This window comes from Chiloscyllium plagiosum, unplaced genomic scaffold (assembly GCF_037043375.1).
Source record: "Chiloscyllium plagiosum isolate Xiang-an unplaced genomic scaffold, Cpla_swu_hap1 HiC_scaffold_4, whole genome shotgun sequence".
Taxonomy (NCBI): Eukaryota; Metazoa; Chordata; class Chondrichthyes; order Orectolobiformes; family Hemiscylliidae; genus Chiloscyllium; species Chiloscyllium plagiosum.
The window spans coordinates 69610625-69629028 of record NW_028270142.1 but is presented as its reverse complement, the minus strand read 5'-3'; the positions used below and the strand labels follow the sequence as shown (position 1 = coordinate 69629028).

At 39.0% G+C, this 18404-nt stretch overlaps 1 protein-coding gene across 42 annotated transcripts in view; it reads right to left on the bottom strand.

The window, feature by feature from the left end:
• rims2a (regulating synaptic membrane exocytosis 2a) overlaps positions 1 to 18404 on the bottom strand; it is a 1173408-nt gene that overhangs the window by 703148 nt on the left and 451856 nt on the right. The window contains exon 1 of one of the 42 annotated variants that reach the window (XM_087986336.1): positions 15859 to 15878. The exons of the other annotated variants lie outside the window; for them this stretch is intronic. The gene's annotated coding sequence lies outside the window, so the exon portion shown is untranslated. Of the gene's footprint in view, positions 1 to 15858; positions 15879 to 18404 lie in introns of those variants that run through there. 42 annotated transcript variants of the gene reach the window in all.

Below are 18404 nucleotides of genomic sequence, written 5' to 3'. Positions count from 1 at the left end.
AGGAAGAGCGCCTAATCTTCCAACTAGGAACCCTCCAACCACAAGGGATGAACTCAGATTTCTCCAGTTTCCTTATTTCCCCTCCCCCCACCTTGTCTCAGTCCCAACCCTTTAACTCAGCACTACCTTCCTAACCTGCAATTTTCTTCCTGACATCTCCACCCTCACCCCCACTCCAGCCTATCACCCACACCTTAACCTCCTTCCTCCTATCGCATTTCCAACCCCCCCACAAGTCCCTCCTCCCTATGTTTTTATCTTGGCCCGCTTGGCACACTTTCCTCATTCCTGAAGGGCTCCTGCCCGAAACGTCAATTCTCCTGCTCCTTGGATGCTGCCTGACATATGCTTTTCCAGCAACACATTTTCAGCTCTGATCTGCAGTCCTCACTTTCTCCCTGATGTGGAGGGAAGGTCTTATGAGGAAAGGCTGAAGGGCTTGGGGCTGTTCCTTGTTAGACAAGGTGGAGAGGTGACTTAAGAATTATAGGATAATTAGAGGGTTAGACAGGGTGGACAGTGAGAGCCTTTTCCTCAGATGGCAATGGCTAGCACAATGGGACATAGCTTTAAATTGAGGGGTGATAGATACAGGATAAATGTCAGAGGTAGTTTCCTTACTCCATAGTAGGGTATGGAACCTTTACTGTAACAGTAGTAGACTCTCCAACTTTAAGGACATTTAAATGGTCTTTGTCATGCATATATTTATCCAATGGAATAGTGTAGGATAGATGGGCTTCAGATTGGTTCCACAGGTTGATGCAACATTGAGGGCCAAATGGAAATTACAGCACAGTAAAGGCCATGTTCTAAAGTGTACACTGAAGAAAACTGAATACCTGAATTCTTCTGTCTTAAAAGTTAAGGCTTGAGAAGGAAATGGAGGCCATCACACATTCAAGCAGATGAGAAATGGGCAGAAGTTCATAAAGTTGTATTGCCAGTGGGTTACTGAAAGGTATTGTGGACAGCACATGAATTACCAGTAGGAGGTCATTTAGGGTTAAGTAAAACTCAAGCTAAAATGCAAAAACATTTTTACTGGCCTGGACAAAAATGTAGTTGCATTTTGCCAGACATGTATATCAGGTAACTAGAAAATCACCAGCAGTAATGAGTCACACCTTTAAAATCTATTCCTGCATTTGAGGAACCTTTTTTTACAAGAGTCTTAACTGATTGCATAGGACCCTGACTTAGCAAATACTTTTTTCTGTTAAAACAGTGTCCACTAGATTTCCAGAGGCTCTTAGCTAAAAGGATTGTAGAAGAGTTGATCACATTTTTCACTAGATATGGACTGCCCACAGTCCTACAATCAGATCAATGGTCAAACTTAACTTCCTTGAATAATTTTGATGTAATGATCCACTTAATAAAACAATTCAAATCTAATGCATATCATCCAGAATTGCAGGGAGCACTAGAAAGGTGGCATCAGACATTAAAGACCATGTTGAGGACTTGTAAGCAACACTATCCAGATGACTGGGATAAAGGAATTCTGTTTGTATTTTTGCCAGAGGTACACCATATGAATTGACCAAACTGAGTCTATTTGAATTAGTTTTTGAGCATTAAGTGAGAGGGCTACACATTACATTGAGAAACAGATAAGTCAGAATTCAGATCACACTTGGACTGTCAAACTTTGGGGAATGGTTAAATAGAGCAGGGGAGTTGGCTAGACAACATTTAAAAGTATCACAGCATTCAATGAAACGAGAAGCAGGCAAGAAATCAAAACCTTGCAATTTTGCTATTGGGATAAAGTGTTAGTGTTCTAGTAATGGGTGAACCTTTTAAAAGCAAGGTTTAGTGGACCTTTATAGTCAAAAGGAGATTGAGGTGAACTTCTTGATAAGGACTCTAGACAGAAATCAATGTCATGTGAATGTGCTCAAAAGGAAAGCATGTTCTGGTTACAACGCAGCATAAAGAACCAAGTTCGGAAGATCCTGAATTGGACATTCCTCAAATTAAACTTAACAATGAGGAAGTTATCAAATTGGGATAAATTGAGTTACCTTCCAGATTAAAATTACCTGAAGTTATTGCTATTGCATGGAGAGATGTGGAAATAAGCTGGGAAGTACTAACCTAATTGCACATGTAGATATAGGAAATGCTGTTTCAATTAAGCAACATCCTCAAAGGCATAACCCTCTAAAGTGGGCATAGGTTCAAAAGGCATTGTCCAAGATGAGAGACAAAGTGAGTTACAATGAATGGAGCTCACAATGGTATTAACCAGATAATCTACACAACGATTGGGTACTATCGCAAAATCAATGAAGTTACAAAGACTGATTCATATCAGATTCCATGTCTGGAAATCTGTTGAAAAAGGTGGGAGGAGCAACTTCTAAGTTGGACTTGCTCAGAGGGTACTGCAGGTACCCTTGTCCAAAACAGCAGTCAATTTCAGCTTTCATAACACTGAAAGGACTGTATTAGTTTCAAGCCATTTCATTTGGTATGAAACATGCACCAGCCACATTTCAGACTAATCAATTAGGTAATTTCCAGATATGCAATTGTGTAGCTTATATTTACCTGGTGATTTTAGTCACACATGGAAGGAACATTAACATTTATCAGAATTGTTTGACTTCAGGGGGCATGCTTGGTGATAACCTGGCTAAAAATGAATTTGCCAAAGCCCAAGCAACCTTCCTGGGCCACGTTGGATATGGCAAATGGCCCAACAGGATGCAAAAACAAAGGTAATTGGGGAGTTTCCCATTCCACCACCAAAAAAGCAGTACTACCATGCCTGGGATTGCATGTGGCTGTTCCATTAATTGATTTACTAAAGAAAGGCAAGAAGTTTCAGTGGATAGCAGACTGTCAGAAGGCATTTGACAGCCTGAAAGCTATTAACCACTAACTGTGTGTTAGGCACACCTAATTACATAAAGCCATTTAAGGTGACTATCAATTTGAGAGTGGGAGTTGGTGCTGTGCTCTTACAGGAAGACCTATCAGACCTCCAAGGAAATTGAACATTCTTCAACAAATATTTGACAATTGAGAAGGAGACTTTTGAGCTTGGTGTTGGTGTTACAACCTCTCAATGTCTCAGATACATTGTTTGTAACAAACAATTATATACACTGATCATAACACTGAAATTTGTGGAGAAATTTAAGGACAAAAATTCCAGATTGTTTAGGTGGAGCTTGTTAGTCATTCAGTTTGAAAACTCTGCATGTGGCAGGATGAGAAAACAGGATTGTCAACACATTGTCGAGACTAGTACGAGAAATTGAGACATTCAGTGGCAGAAGTAAACAGACTGAAATAGAATGATTTGGGCGGCACAGTGGTTAGCACTGCTGCCTCACAGCGCCAGAGACCCAGGTTCAATTCCCGCCTCAGGCGACTGACTGTGTGGAGTTTGCACGTTCTCCCTGTGTCTGCGTGGGTTTCCTCCAGGTGCTCTGGTTTCCTCCCACAGTACAAAAAGGTGCTGGTTAGGTGAATTGGCCAAGTTAAATTGCCCGTAGTGTTAGGTGAAGAGGTAAATGTAGGGGAATGGGTCTGGGTGGGTTGCGCTTTGGCAGGTCGGTGTGGACTTGCTGGGCCGAAGGGCCTGTTTCCACACTGTAAAGTAATCTAATCTAATGTAGTAGTGCATATTCATCGTCAATATAATGTTTGGGTGTTGTAGTGTACAAACAGTAAGATTAAGGGTTCAAAATAAAGTCCCCTTTTTGGATATTGGTTTTTTAAGGGGGAGGTGTGACGATGCTGCTCCTCTATTAATAATAAGGTTATTCTGCCCTTGGTTATATTTTTCAGAGGTGTCAATGTTCTGATGTCTGAGTTTATCTTTTTGAGAATGCTTTTAGTCTTTCTTTCAAAACACTTGTACAATGAAAGGGAAGTGGCCAGTTCAGGGGTTTGGTTTGGTTTTAGCAAGCAGTCAGTTTTTGAGGCTGCTGGTCAAAGAGACAGCTCCATGCTGATCTTCTCTGACATCACTCCTGTAAGAACCTGTTTTAGTTGTTTTTGCCAACAGGCTATTCATGGGATGTTGCAAAAAATTGGAACAGCATTGTTAAGTTGTGATAGACTTGACTGGAATTTCAGATAAGTTTTATGTTCTATATTCTGTTCACTTTCTTGTGAAAGAATGTATTCATATATAGAGAATTTATTCAATCTTTAAGTGAGCCAGCTACATCACTCATGGTACATTAACTTTTCACCTGCTTAAAACAACTAACAAGTTAGGGTCTGGGCTACCTTGAAATATTTTGAGGGTCTGGCCTGGTCCATAACTAACATTTGGGGCTAGTGCCAAAATTGGAAGAGCTGATTCAGACTAGTCAAGCAACAACCTGACAGTCATACTCACAGAATCATAACTTACAGGCAATGTATCAAACACCACTCATCATCCCTGGGTGGTTGCACTGACAGGACAGATGTAGTGGAGGTGGCAGCACAGTGGTATATGGTCAGTGGTGGTTGCCCTGGGTGTCCTCAATATTGACACTAGGCCCCATTAAGTTTCATGGCTGCCCATTAAACATGGCCAAGTAAGCCTCCTGCTTGATTACCATATACCATCCTCCCTCCATGGATGAATCTGTATTCCCTCATGTTGAACAATGATTGGAGGAAGCATTTGAGGATGGCAATTGCACAAAGTGTACATTGGGTGGGGGCATTTCAATATCCATCACCAAGAGTGACTTGGCACAAGTATGACTGATCTGGTCGGTCCTAAAAGACATAGCTGTTAGGGTGTAGATAGGTGGTTTACTCAAAGGTCGGTGACATTGTGGATAATGTAGAAAGTTGTCAAAGGATACAGCAGGATATATAGATTGAGATTATGCAGGTATGATTGGAGAAATGGCAGATGGAGTTTAATCCGGATAAGTGTGAGGTATTGCACTTTGGGAGATCAAATGGTAAAGAAAAGTACACATTTAATGGCAGGACCCTAAATAGCACTGATGTACAGCAGGATCTTGGGTTTGAAGTCCATAGCTCCCTGAAAGTGGCCACAAAGTAAATAGGATGGTAAAGACACATGGCATGCTTGCCTTTATTAGTCAGGGAAATAAGTCAGGATGTCATGTTGCAGCTATATAAATCTTTAGGTGTGGCCTAACCAAAGTGTTCTATAGTAAGGATTTCAATTCAGTTCACCACTTTACAGAGGATTTGCAGGCTTTAGAGGATATGGGTTTATCAGGATGTTGCCTGGATTAGAGGGTATGAGCTATAAAGGTGGCTAGAAAAACTAACAGTAGAAGTTAAGTGGAGATGTGATAGAAGTCTACACAATTGAGGTGAATATAGGATTGATGGCCAGAATATTTTCCCAGTGTTGAAATGTCTCCTAGGGCATGCACTTAAGGTGGAAGGTGGGGTGGGGGGGTAGGAGGAGTTCAAAGGAGATGTGAGGGCAAGTTTTTTTAAGTGATAGGAGTCTGGAATGTGCTGCCAGGAGTGGTGGAGGAGTCAGATGATGGGGTGTTTCAGGGACTTTTAGATAAGCAAGGTGAATGTCCAAGAAATGGAGGAATATGGACCAAAGGCAGGCTGAAGGCTTAGTCCATGATGTTGTGCTGAATTAAGCTAAAGGGTCTGTTCCTGTGTTGCACTGTTCAATATAAATTCAAGGTTTAATTCTCTATTTACGAGAGAATTATAAATTTCAGGTTACTAATCAGCTCTGATCAAAAAAAACAATTTGATGCTTGAGATGCTGATCTATACAAGACACTATTTACACATGTAACTATTTCCACATGTTGAATTTCAAATATTGTGCCCAAATGTAAAATTGCACTTTCATCCTGAAGTATCTGGATAAAAAGAATGTGTATTATTTCCCTTAACTTGCGACATCCCTTTCTTTTTTTTTGAGCAGTATCTAGTGAGTATGGTGCTATACTTGTAATCAAGAGGTCATGAATAAAAACACATAGCAGGGAAAACTGAACTCAATAAATTAATTCATAAAGGCACTTGAAAAATTAGGGGAGGCAGTCAATATTGAAGAGGATGAAGTTAATTACATGACAGACAATAGGCATATAAGTAGCAAATCCAGTTTAAAACTAGCAGAAGTAGGTAGGTAATTCAGTCCCTCAAGCTTGCCCCATCATTTAATATGATCATGGCTGATACCACCAGCCTCCACTCCACATTCCTGTGGACACATTTACTCAGTCCTAACTAAAAATCTGTCCACCTCGTCCATAAATTTATTCAATGTCCTGGCATCCACCACATTGTGAAGCAGTGAATTCCACACAATGCCTGCCTCAAAGATTCTAAGGTCATCAGATTGGCTTTCTGAAGAATTCATATAAACTGCCTATTTAACCCTGCACGCAATCCCACCTACTTAGTAATATTAGAACGAGGGAGGATAGATAGTTGCCAAGAAATCCAATAGTAAATTCAGAAGAAACATTTAGCATACCTGCCATGTTTTCCAGCACTTTACAGATACTGGTGCAATTGTGGAAATCACGACCTTAAGGAGTGGTTAAGGAGAATAACAGACAGTCATAGGAGACTAAGTTATTGGAAAAGTAGGTCATTCAGCCTACTGAGTCTGTTCTGCCATTCAATGAGATCATGGCTGATCTGATAATTCTCAATTCCTCTTTCCTGCCTTCCTCTCATAAGCCTTGATTCCATTACTGATTAAATATATTCAATGCTAAGGTGAACAGATTTTTAATGACCCAGCATTGATACCACTCAGGTCTAGAATTGCATAGATTCACTATACTCAAATCTTTCCTCATGTTTTATGTGACCCTTCCTTCTGAGGTTGGGTCCTGTGGTCCTGGACCCTGGCACAACAGGAAATAATCCTTCTGTGTCTATCTGAAGTCTTCCAAGTATCCTTTTTCAATAATGTTGTCATCTTGTACATGCCAAAGAGTACAGACCCAACCTGCTCAACTTCTCATAAGACAGGCCCTCCATTCATGGTACCAACCAAGTAAACCTTCTCTACACTGTCTCCAATGTCAATTTATCTTTCCTTCAGGACTCCAGTTCAGTATTCCAGTTGATTTGACTACTGCCTGGTATAGTTTGTGAAACCTCCCAAATTTAATATTCCATTCCCTTTGAAATAAAGGCCGAGATTCCATTTGCATTCCCTTTTTTGTGCCTCACAGATGAGAACTCCCAAATTCCTCCATTCTAGAGTTTTCTACAGTCTTTCTCCACTTAAATAGCATTCGCTCCTCCAATCCTCCAGCTAAAATACATAACCTCACATTTCACTCAACCTGCCAAGTTAACTTAACCTGCCCACACTCCTCTGTAGACTTGTTTGTTTGTGTCACCCTCACCACTTGCCTTCCCACCTATTTTCGTATCATCGATACATTGCAGGAAAGTGACATACATACACTAAGGCAAAAGGTGACACTGATAAGGCATGATTCAAGTGAAGCATAAACTGACTTAGCCCCTGACTGTATGACATGTACAGAATGGAAATAGACTCTTCAGTCTAACTCATTCATGCTAACCAGATGTCCTAAAGTAATCTAGTCCAATTTGCCAGTATTTCACAATAGACAATGGTGCAGGAGTAGGCCATTCTGCCCTTCGAGCCTACACACATGGCTGATCATCCTTATTCAGTATCCTGTTCCTGCCTTATCTCCATAACCCTTGATTCCACTATCCTTGAGAGCTCTATCCAACTCCTTCTTAAATTTAAGCCAGAGACTGGGCCTCCACTACCCTCTGGGGCAGAGCATTCCACACAGCCACCACTCTCTGGGTGAAGAAGTTTCTCCTCATCTGTCCTAAATAGTCTACCCCATATTTTTAAGCTGTGTCCTCTGGTTCAGCACTCACCCATCAGTGGAAACATGTTCCAATCCTTTAATATTTGGCCCAAATTCCTCTTGGACCCTTGCTACTCATCTAAGCATCTAGATGCCCTTAACTGTACCATCTTCAACCATTTCCTCTGGCAGCTCATTCCACACATGCACCAACATCTATGTGAAACTTCCCCCACCCCCCTGTCACTTTAAACCTATGCCCTCTAATTTGGGATTCCCTATCCTGGGGAAAAGACCTTGACAATTCACCCTATCCCTCATGATTTTATAAACTTCTACAAGATCACTCCTCAGCCTCCTACTCTCCATGCAAAATAGCCCCAGCCTATTCAGCCACATACTCTTGCTCAAATCTTCCAAACCTAGCAATATTCTTAAATCTCTTCTGAACCCTTTAATGTTCAACACTACCTCGCCTATATTAGGGAGACCAGAACTGAATGCAGTATTCCAAAAGTAGTCTATCCAGTGTCCTGTACAGCCACATGACATCCCAACTCCTATACTCAATGCACTGACAAAAAAAGCAAGCATACCAAACACCACCTTCAAGAAGCTATGAACCTACACTCCAATATCTTTGTTCATCAACATTCCCCAGGATGCTACTATTAAGTGTATAAGTCCTGCCCTGATTTGACTTAAATGTGAAGTACTGCACTTTGGTATCTAAATTAAACCCCATCTGCCACCCCTCAGCCTACCAACTCATCTGATCAAGGTCCTGTTGCACTCAGTGGACAGTGAAGGTTATCTCTACCATCAATTTTGGTGTCACCTGCAAACCTCCTAACCAAAGTATATTAATATACAAATGATTTATGTAAATGACAAAGCAGTAGATCCAGCACTGATCCTTGTTGCACACCAGTGGTCACAGGCCTCTTGTACAACAAACAATCCTCCACCACCACCCTCTGTCTCTGATTTTCAAGCCAATTTTGTATCCAAATGGCACTTTCTCCCTGGATTCCATGTGCTCTGACCTTGCTAACCAGTCAACATTCTAAAATAAGAACAAAATGTTTTTGTTTCAGCTCATCAGTATCTGCAAAGTGCTGCAAAGCTTCAACTAGTCTGGCAGCAACTGTAGAAACAAACCGTTAACATCACAGGTCCATTACTACCATTATTTGAAGTAGTGAAGATGTTAAACCTTGGAACACTAACATGGTTTCTCTCAGACGCTGCCAGACCTATTGAGTTTCTCCAGAACTTTTTTTATTTCTGACAGACCAGTTGGACCAAATAGAATATTAATGGAAATACAGGGTATGTAAGCCAATGCAACCAGTCCCATCCCACCACACTCCAGGTCATACTTTCCTCTCGTTTTGAGCACAAACGTGAGTTCATAATAGCTTTATCTTGGCTATGTATGCAGTAAAATTACTCCAGAAGTACAAACAAACAGGGAATCAAAAGTAAATAACTCTAGAATATTCATAACTGAACTTGTTTTTGTCATCACCTTTGCCTGCAGTTTACATCACTGTTGGCTGAGGCCCTTTCTGCTTGCTTGAGTATTACTGACCTGAGTCCATTGACAGACACATCCTCTGGATTGAATTTGTTCCATTATCTTTGGCTCCCACCATCATCTTTTTTCTTTTCATAGCCACTGTCTGAGATTGTTAGGAAAATGTGCCTTCCTTTGCCCTGAGGTGAACCTCAGACCAAAATATTGTGACTAGTTCTACAATTTGGGTGGCACCATAGCTCCATAGTCAGCACTTCTGCCTCAGTACCAGAGACCCAGATTCAATTCCACCCTCAGATGACTGACTAGGAGAATGTGTAAACTCCAGAGTGTCTGTGTGGGTTTCCCCCCAGGTACTCTGGTTCCCCCCACCCCATTGAGCGAACAATCAATGAGGAACTTCAAACCTGCATCTACAGGAAAACAATACACACTGCTTCTATAGTTGGCTATTTGGTCAATCATCCCAACACCCACAAAGCTGCATTAGGACAGTATTTCAACAAGCCACACACTGCAGCACTGAGGAACTACAAAGAGCAGAAGAGAAATCCCTATACAGCATATTCAAGAAGAACAGGTACCCAATAAACAGTCTGCCAATTTCCCAGCAACAAATCCAAACAAGTAGACACAATGCACCCAGAAACCTTCGCAATTTTACCCTACATCAGAGACATCTCTGAAATGACTTCCAGACTACTGAGACCTCTTAGTATCATTTTAGCACACAAACCTACTTACAAAGCAGCTGATGAACTTAAAAGACCCTATACAAACAAGAAAAATGAATATCATTTACAAGGACTACAACAAATAGGCAGGAACCTAGCCACCAGGATACATAAACATCAACTAGACACAAAAAGACATGACCCACTAGTATCCTTACATACAGACTAAGAAGGACACCACCTTGATTGGAACAACACATCCATCCTCTGACAAGCCAAACAGAGACACACGAGAATTCCTTCAAGCATCGCATTACATCCAGAACTCTATCAATAAACACATCGACTTGGACCCCATCTACCATCCTCTGAGAAAAAGAACTGGAAATGATATCACCCACACAAAGAAACCTAAATATATAAATAGAAAGCAGAGCATACCACTAGCACTTCACCAGTGATGTTACCTAGTATGATGACAATGTTTGAAATCAAACCTTCTAGCTCAGCGAACAAACTTACATCCAGAACCTCAACCTGAGATACAAATCTTTTCAAAAATCGCTAGAGATATTTTTTTAATTAACTTGGTCAGCATTCTTTCCCCCATTCTGCCATTTAATACGATCGTGGCTGATTGGATTGTGGCCTCAACTCCACTCTCTTCTCCAACCCCGCAACTTCAATTCCCTTGTTAGTCAATCTCTGCATTAAAAATTTTCGATAACATTACTTCCACTACCTTCTGGGGAAGAAAGATTCACAACTCTCTGAAGGAAAAATTAATTCTCCTTGCATTTGTCTAAAATAGAACACTCCTTATTTTTATACTTTGACTCCTAATTTGTATCCCTCCCAAATGAAGAAAGACCCTTTCAGCATTCACCCTTGCAAGTTCCCTCAGCATTGTGTTTCAATAAGATCATCCCTTATTCTTCTAAATTCCAGTGGATAAAGGCCCAAACTCCCAAACCTTTTCTCATAGGATAACCCTGTCATCCTAAGGCATGTTTGGAGGGAACATTTTCTCAACCATCTCTAATGCGTTGAAACCTTTTCTTAAATAAGTAGGCAAAGACTGTACTCAGTACACCTAGATGTTCTCATAAATACCAATATAACTGCTGCAAAATATCCCAATCTTTATATTGGGAAGGCAACACTCTAGTGGTTTTATCATTGGACTGTTAGTCCAGAGACCCAGATAATGTTTTGGAGACCCAGGTCTGAATCCAGCCACAGCCACAGGAATTTGAATTCAATAAAAACTGGAAATTAAGGGTTTAATAATGACCATGAATCCATTGTCAATTGTCGTAAAATGCATCTAACACACAAATCTCCTTAGGGAATGAAATTGCCATCCTTTCCTGCTCTAACCTTCAAGTAACTCCAGACCAACAGCAATGTGACTCTTAATTGCCCTCTGAGTAATGATGGGCAATAAATGCTGTCTAACCAGGGATGCCCTGATCCTGTGAATGAATAAAAATAATTTGCCTTCCTAATTACCTGCTGTACCTCTATATTAAAGTTTTTGTGTTTTATGTATCAGATCCAGATCCCTCTGTACCACTGAGCTCTGCAAACACTCCGTTTAAGTAATATGTTGCTTTCTTCATTTCACTGTCAAAGTGGACAACATCACAGTTTTCCACATTATACAGTATCTGCCAAAGTTTATTGCCCATGCACTTAACCTATCCAATCCCTTAGGTTTTAAAGGGAACATTAAGTCTATCTTCATAGCATCAGTAAATTTAGCAACAGGACATTCAATTCCCCATCATCCAAGTCATTGGTTTAGACTCTATACAGTTGATCCCAGTAGCATTCCATTTGTGACATATTGATGCTAAAATGATCCATCTGTCCTACTGTCTCCTGTTGGCTAACCAGCCCTCTATCCAAGATAAATTGCTATCTAATACACCATAAGCTCTATTTTATATAGTAATCCCTAATGTGACACCTTGTCAAATGATCTTTGAAAATCTATGTACAATATATCTACAGTTTTCCCTTTATCCATACTGCCTGTTATTTCCTCAAAGAATTCTATTAAACAAGATGAATGTATCCTTTACACTATTTACTCCAGGATCCACTTAGCAAGTAGGCAACACAGTGGAGCACCAGATATTCATTAACAACATACTAAGCTTCTCAAACGATTAATGAAATCCTGAAAGCCAACAGCAGGACGTTTTTTGATAATTGGAAGAACTAAAGAAGGTTCATTCCTATTGAACTGGTGCATGTTTTCCTTATTGTACTATGTCTGCACTCTCTGCTCAAGGTCTTTAAGCATATAGCCCACTACAACCAAGGCAACATTTGAGAGCTAAACATTTGAATGAAACAGTTCTCAAAATGTAAACTTTTTGAATTTCATCCATTGTAATTTTTAAATTGACTACATTATTCAGCTTTTAAATGTTTTAAGACCTTTCATGTTACATTCTCTAGAAACAGAGACCTATATTTTGAAGAGAGCAACTTAAAGGGTGCAACCAACTTCAATTAAATGAGATTTTCTATGAAATTTCTAACTGACATTTTTTTAGGCATATTACTATTTCCACCATCTCAAAAACAAATGTGTAATGTTGCGATTTATATCCCATGTTATCTTTAAGCTAATTGAAAAATCAGTTATTTTTCTGTGAAGATCACTTGGTTTTATTCTCACATCCAAAAATCAAGTCATTCAATGTTTTTCAAGCTTTGCTTTCTTTGAGTTTATGTTCTTGCTGTAGTCAGGATTGAAGCTAAGTACTGACTTTGAAGAATAGTGATACCACTGCATCACAACACTTGGGTACTGACTGTGTCCAAATCTGAAATTCAATTTGGCAATCCTTGTGCTCATGCAAACTAAATCTTGACTACCTTATACTTAAGTTTGTCTTCCTGGAAAACCTCAGACTGTTCAAACTTTTGCTGGCATATTGCACCATCTCTGTAGGAAAATAAACTGCCATAGCATCTCCATTGGAGTACATGATCTACATATAGTTGTGGGAGAATAAAGAACTATGGATCCCTGTTTCAAACTAAGGGATTAGTCAATTTCTCAAAAGATGGTGAAAATAGAGTCTTTGAATATGTATAAGGCCTGGACAGATAGATCCTTGATATAGGCAAAAGAGTGAAAAGTTATCGAAGGATTAGCAGGAATGTGGAGCAACCAGATCACCTGTGATTTTATTGCTTCATCATTCAATCTTAAGAGGCCAAAGTGGTCTACATTTGCTCCTAATTTTGTCTTAGCTGAGGAAGTAAATGAGATCATGTGGGACTTGGAAATGTTTGCGTGCTTGCCCATGATTTCATCTACAAATTGTAACCAAATTCATCCTAGTCGTCCACCAAAAGGATGATGCAGTGTTCAGGTGCATCCCCACAAAATAAAACAAAGGAAATTATTTTGATGCATCAACTTGACCCTTCACTATGTATCACCTGACAGCTGATTACTGGAAGTGAGCTTGGTGCAGAACACCTGACTGTTTGCCCACTTAAAAGAAGAATTATAAGTGAAATATAAATAAATAAACAATACAGTTTACAAAGGGGAGAATGGAAGATGAAAATTAGAATAAATTCAAAATTATAAATTCATGCACGCATTATAAAACCACATTGCAGTTGACATTTTGTAAAATGTGCCATGTTAACCAAAGAAATTGAGCGTAATGAACATTCAAATTTTGTATGACAAATATCCAATTATTTCAGAGGGCTGATAAGGTTAACTTCAAACTAACTTTCACATGATTGGCCCTCAATGACTGCTACTAACAGCAGGGTCAGCAGCTGACATGTTGAATTTAGTGGATTACAATCTAGCCTTTCCTATTTACTTATACAAAGAAAAATGAGAAAACAAAAATACAAAAATCAGTTCCATTAAAATTCTGAAAAAAATTATCAAGTTACACTTTTGTAATTGGTGGCTCCTGTTAAGTTTTACTTCCTTACATTCAGGTAAAGTAGCTTTATAGCTTCAATCTCACATTTTCGCAATGGTTTGTAAGTGATGCAACTACATTAATAATTTGCTGCAGTTTAGATGTTCTGATAAGGCAGGAGGTCAATGGCACAGTTGTCATATTTCTTGCCAAATTTCTCACATCAACTCTAAACGAAAAATTAACTTTCAACCCGATAGCTCTTAAGTAACCTCGATATTTGTTGCCACATCTTTTTTTAATCTTCCACCCAGCCAGTTTTCAGTTTCATTACGAAGTCTATTACAAATATTTATAAACAGCCACATTAAAATGAAAATAATTTCAATGAAAAATGTGAAAAAAATTACATTCAAACAACTGATGTTGAATCTTTCACAACATTACGCTTTAGAATGCACCAAATTCAATGCTTGGCTTTCAGAGTAAGGTGCACAAACCAGTGATTTTCCACTGAAGTATATTCTTCATTACAATGTGCTTTCCTTATGATGTTCATAAGTAGCAGGTTAATGCAAATAATTTTTATAATTTTATGAAACACAAACAATTATAAAATCAAGACCACTATAATTTTAACTCACAAGATAACCAGCTGTTTACTCAAAACTGGAACCTTTTTACCTTTGATCTGCAATGGTCTCCCTCAAGTCTGGCTGCAAGTTCACTCTGTACAGTCTTTTACCTGATACTGTGGCAGAATTTACACAACGTATGCAACCCAACACCTACTCAGTGATCAGTTCTTGAAGTGACTAATTCAAAATGTAAGAAGTACCTGCAGTCAGAAGTCTCAGTTTCCTCAATAGTTGGTAGCCTGCTAATCATAAGGAAAGCCTTGAACATCTACACACTGTCCAGTCAACACAGTATACAGAAGAAGGGCGACTGCCCACACTACACTAATCATTTACTTTGTTTCAGTTGCTGACAGGAATTCCTTCAAGAGATTATCATATGTCATTTAGATAGCTAGAATCTTCATATAATACTCTTATGTTTCTACCTGGATATTCTGACCAATAAAGTGGATTACAAGATTTGCGAGATTCATTGCTACCAGAAGTCGCCCTGCAGCAAGGAGGAGGAGGGGAGAAAGATTGTTGCCAAAGCAATCAACTGCACCTGCTCAAGTCCCTGTGCACTTTCTAAAAGCAACAGTACCAGCAACCCAGCACAATTACGCCAAGAAAACTGTGGATACTGCAGATTTTTTTGTCATTTTTTCCCCTTATCTCTTTATGTATGTTTTATTAATTTTCTTAAAAATCAGTTTCTAGTAAAATGAGTAAAACATAAATGTAAAAACTACATAGGATTGTAAATTAAATTACTATTAATCTGCTTCTGCCCTTAACCCGGATATGAATATGAATTTTGAGTATTATAAACATCCTTTATCAGAGCCAGGTATGTTTTCTCTATATTATAAACTGGCACGACCCTCTAACGTTACAGTTTTCTTACAGTGATATTAACAGTTTTAAAGTTGTACATAGCCTTCTCTTTCAACTCTGTATCTTCGATACTGAATGACTACACACCATTATTGAAAACAATAATAATTCTACCGTTAAAAAGTTCATTCAACCCAAATATCATGCAATAGTCAAGACTAAACACTATAATGATAATTAAATAAAGATTTATAAAATCTCTAATGACCTCAATATAGATATTTGAACTTGACAGTTTTCAATTCCTAAGGTGCCCTTGTACTATATTTTATTTTAGAAGCTACTTCTATTTGTATAAACAATATTCCAACTTATACCATTGCAGTTTTCATGTATCAAGTAAGGGTTTTAATTGCCAGGCATGGGAAATTTCCAAACACACAGTGCTGTCTTCTGCAATTATACGAGAAGTGATTTACTCACCCAATGCTGCTTAGAGCTTGTTCAAAGAGCTCATTTTGAAGAAGAATGTCATGTTGGTTTGAGAAAACACTATTTAAACTGGTTAAAACAGAGCTGCAGAACTGACGCAGTGCTTCAAACTGCATTTTCATCTCTTACTCCCATATACTGTAAAACCGTCTATCTCCTATGTAACATCAAATGCCAAGATGCCAATCAAATGCCTGAGTCCGTTCTGACCTGTGTAAAGACTACGATTGATGAACACCAGTCAATAGTTAATTGTTCAGATGTCATCCGCTAATTCAGCCAGAGAAGCTAAGCACTTTAAACACCATTACTGACTGTAGCAATAATGCTTTGCAGCAGTGAGGGTTCCCCATTCCAGCTGCAGTGTCGAGCAGTCACAGATTTCTAATATCCGAATGCTTATTAAACAAACACAGGCTACACGCTTTGATCAGGAATTCAAGCACATCAAGCTTCCAACAATTAGGCCTTGAAAGTAATACAAAGGGAGAAGAAAAATACTTTAAATCTATTAGTTGAGAGGAAGAAAAAGAGCAGACTGTTTTGCACATATCATATGATTAAATAATCAAATAGATGTGTGTGTCATTGCATATGCATGCATGTAGGGGAAGGCGTTGCCTGTTACAAACCATCAGTAGCATTTTTACAATAACCAACACAATAATAAAAATGATAATTTTATGTATGCAAATTAAGATGCTTAATTTTTCTACTTCCTGTAAACTACTTTTTTAAAATGAAAATACTCTTAAGACCTTTCTTCAGATTGTCCTAATTTTCTATTATCATCTATTGTTCTACATTCATAATAGTCTGTTCAACTGACTGTCGGGCCAACACTACTCATTTTTCACAACATAGCAAGGAGAAAAATGTCCATGCATGTAATATTCAAAAAGAGATGAAGCATTAAATTACAAATATGCTGATATTACTTCAGGGTTTGGTCTATTCTGTGCACTTATGGCCAGCCATTCAGAGCCACACATACACACATCTTAAATTCATTCCTGCTCAACCACTATTCTGTAATTAATATATTTGTTGATGAAATCATAGGTACATCACACCTATACACTGATCAGCTAACATCGTAAGTATTTTTTTTCATTTGCTACCGAATTGACAGCACAGTAGCACTGAACACTGGAGATATAAATTTATCATCATGGTCCCCTCACAGCAGTATAAAGTCAGCATAGCAGCACCAGCCAGCAGTTCCAAACAGCCAGTTTGTGGATAGGATTGCTCACAACCTGACCTCTCTCTCATTTCACTACCAACAAATATAAAAAGGGTAAAATAAGCTGAAAAAGAACAATCTATTACATCACAACAAAAATCACTGAATTGCCATATATTTCCTCAATATAATAAAAGCTTTCATGTACATACAATCCAAAACATTTTTTAAAAACCATGAATGAACAATTATCTTGCTGTTACAAATATTTTTGCAATTATTTTGCCTCTTAAAGAACTGCTATTTGATTTGCAAAAACCACATCACATCACATAATAATATGTATTACTATCACAAGGAATCTTCTTAAATAGGCTGAAAAACCAAGCACCATTTTGGTTGCAATTAGGTCATGTACGACTGAAATTCTGGCACGATTTCTCATATCAACTTATATTTCAAAGTTCAACACAGAAAACAAAAAAAAGTGTCTCCTTTAATAGATGTCAGTTGTGATTCAGAAGATAGGCACATCCTCCTGCTTTTTGGATGCTACCTAACCTGCAACACATTTTTCAGGTCATACATTCATGTTTCACTCTAGGACTTCAGTTCAAAAATCAAAGCTGACACGCAACTATTGCCCTGTTGTAAGTGTCACCTTTCAAAGGAGACCCTGCCATACCTCTCAGAATGAATCCCAACAGTGTGGAAGTAGGACATTCAGCCCATTAAGTCCACACCAACCCTCCGAAAAGCATGCCACCCAGACCCATCCAACTACTTATCCCTGTAACCCTACATTTCCCATGGTTAATCCACCTAACCTGCAATGGACACTATGAGCAATTTAGAACATAGAACAGTACAGCACAGTATAGGCCCTTCGGCCCACAATGCTGTGCTGAGCATTTATCTGAATCTAAGTGCATCCTAACCTACACAACACCCTTCAATTTACTGCTGTCCATGAGCTTGTCCAGCAGTCATTTAAATGTCAGTAATGTCTCTGACTCTACTAACACCGCCGGCAGTGCATTCCACGCACCCACCACATTGTGTAAAGAAGTGCATAGCTAATCCACCTAACCTGCGCACCTTCGGACTGTGGGAGGAAACCCATGTTGACACGAATGGAATTTGAAAATTCCACACAGCTGCCTGAGAGTGAAATCGAATCCCGATCCCTGGCACTTGTGAGACAGTAGTGCTAACCACTAAGCCATCGTGCCACCGCTATGGTGAATATGAAAGATTCCATGATGCTATAGGTGTCCTATAAACAATAGACAATAGGTGCATTTGGCCCTTCGAGCCAGCACCACCATTGATTATGATCATGACTAATCAT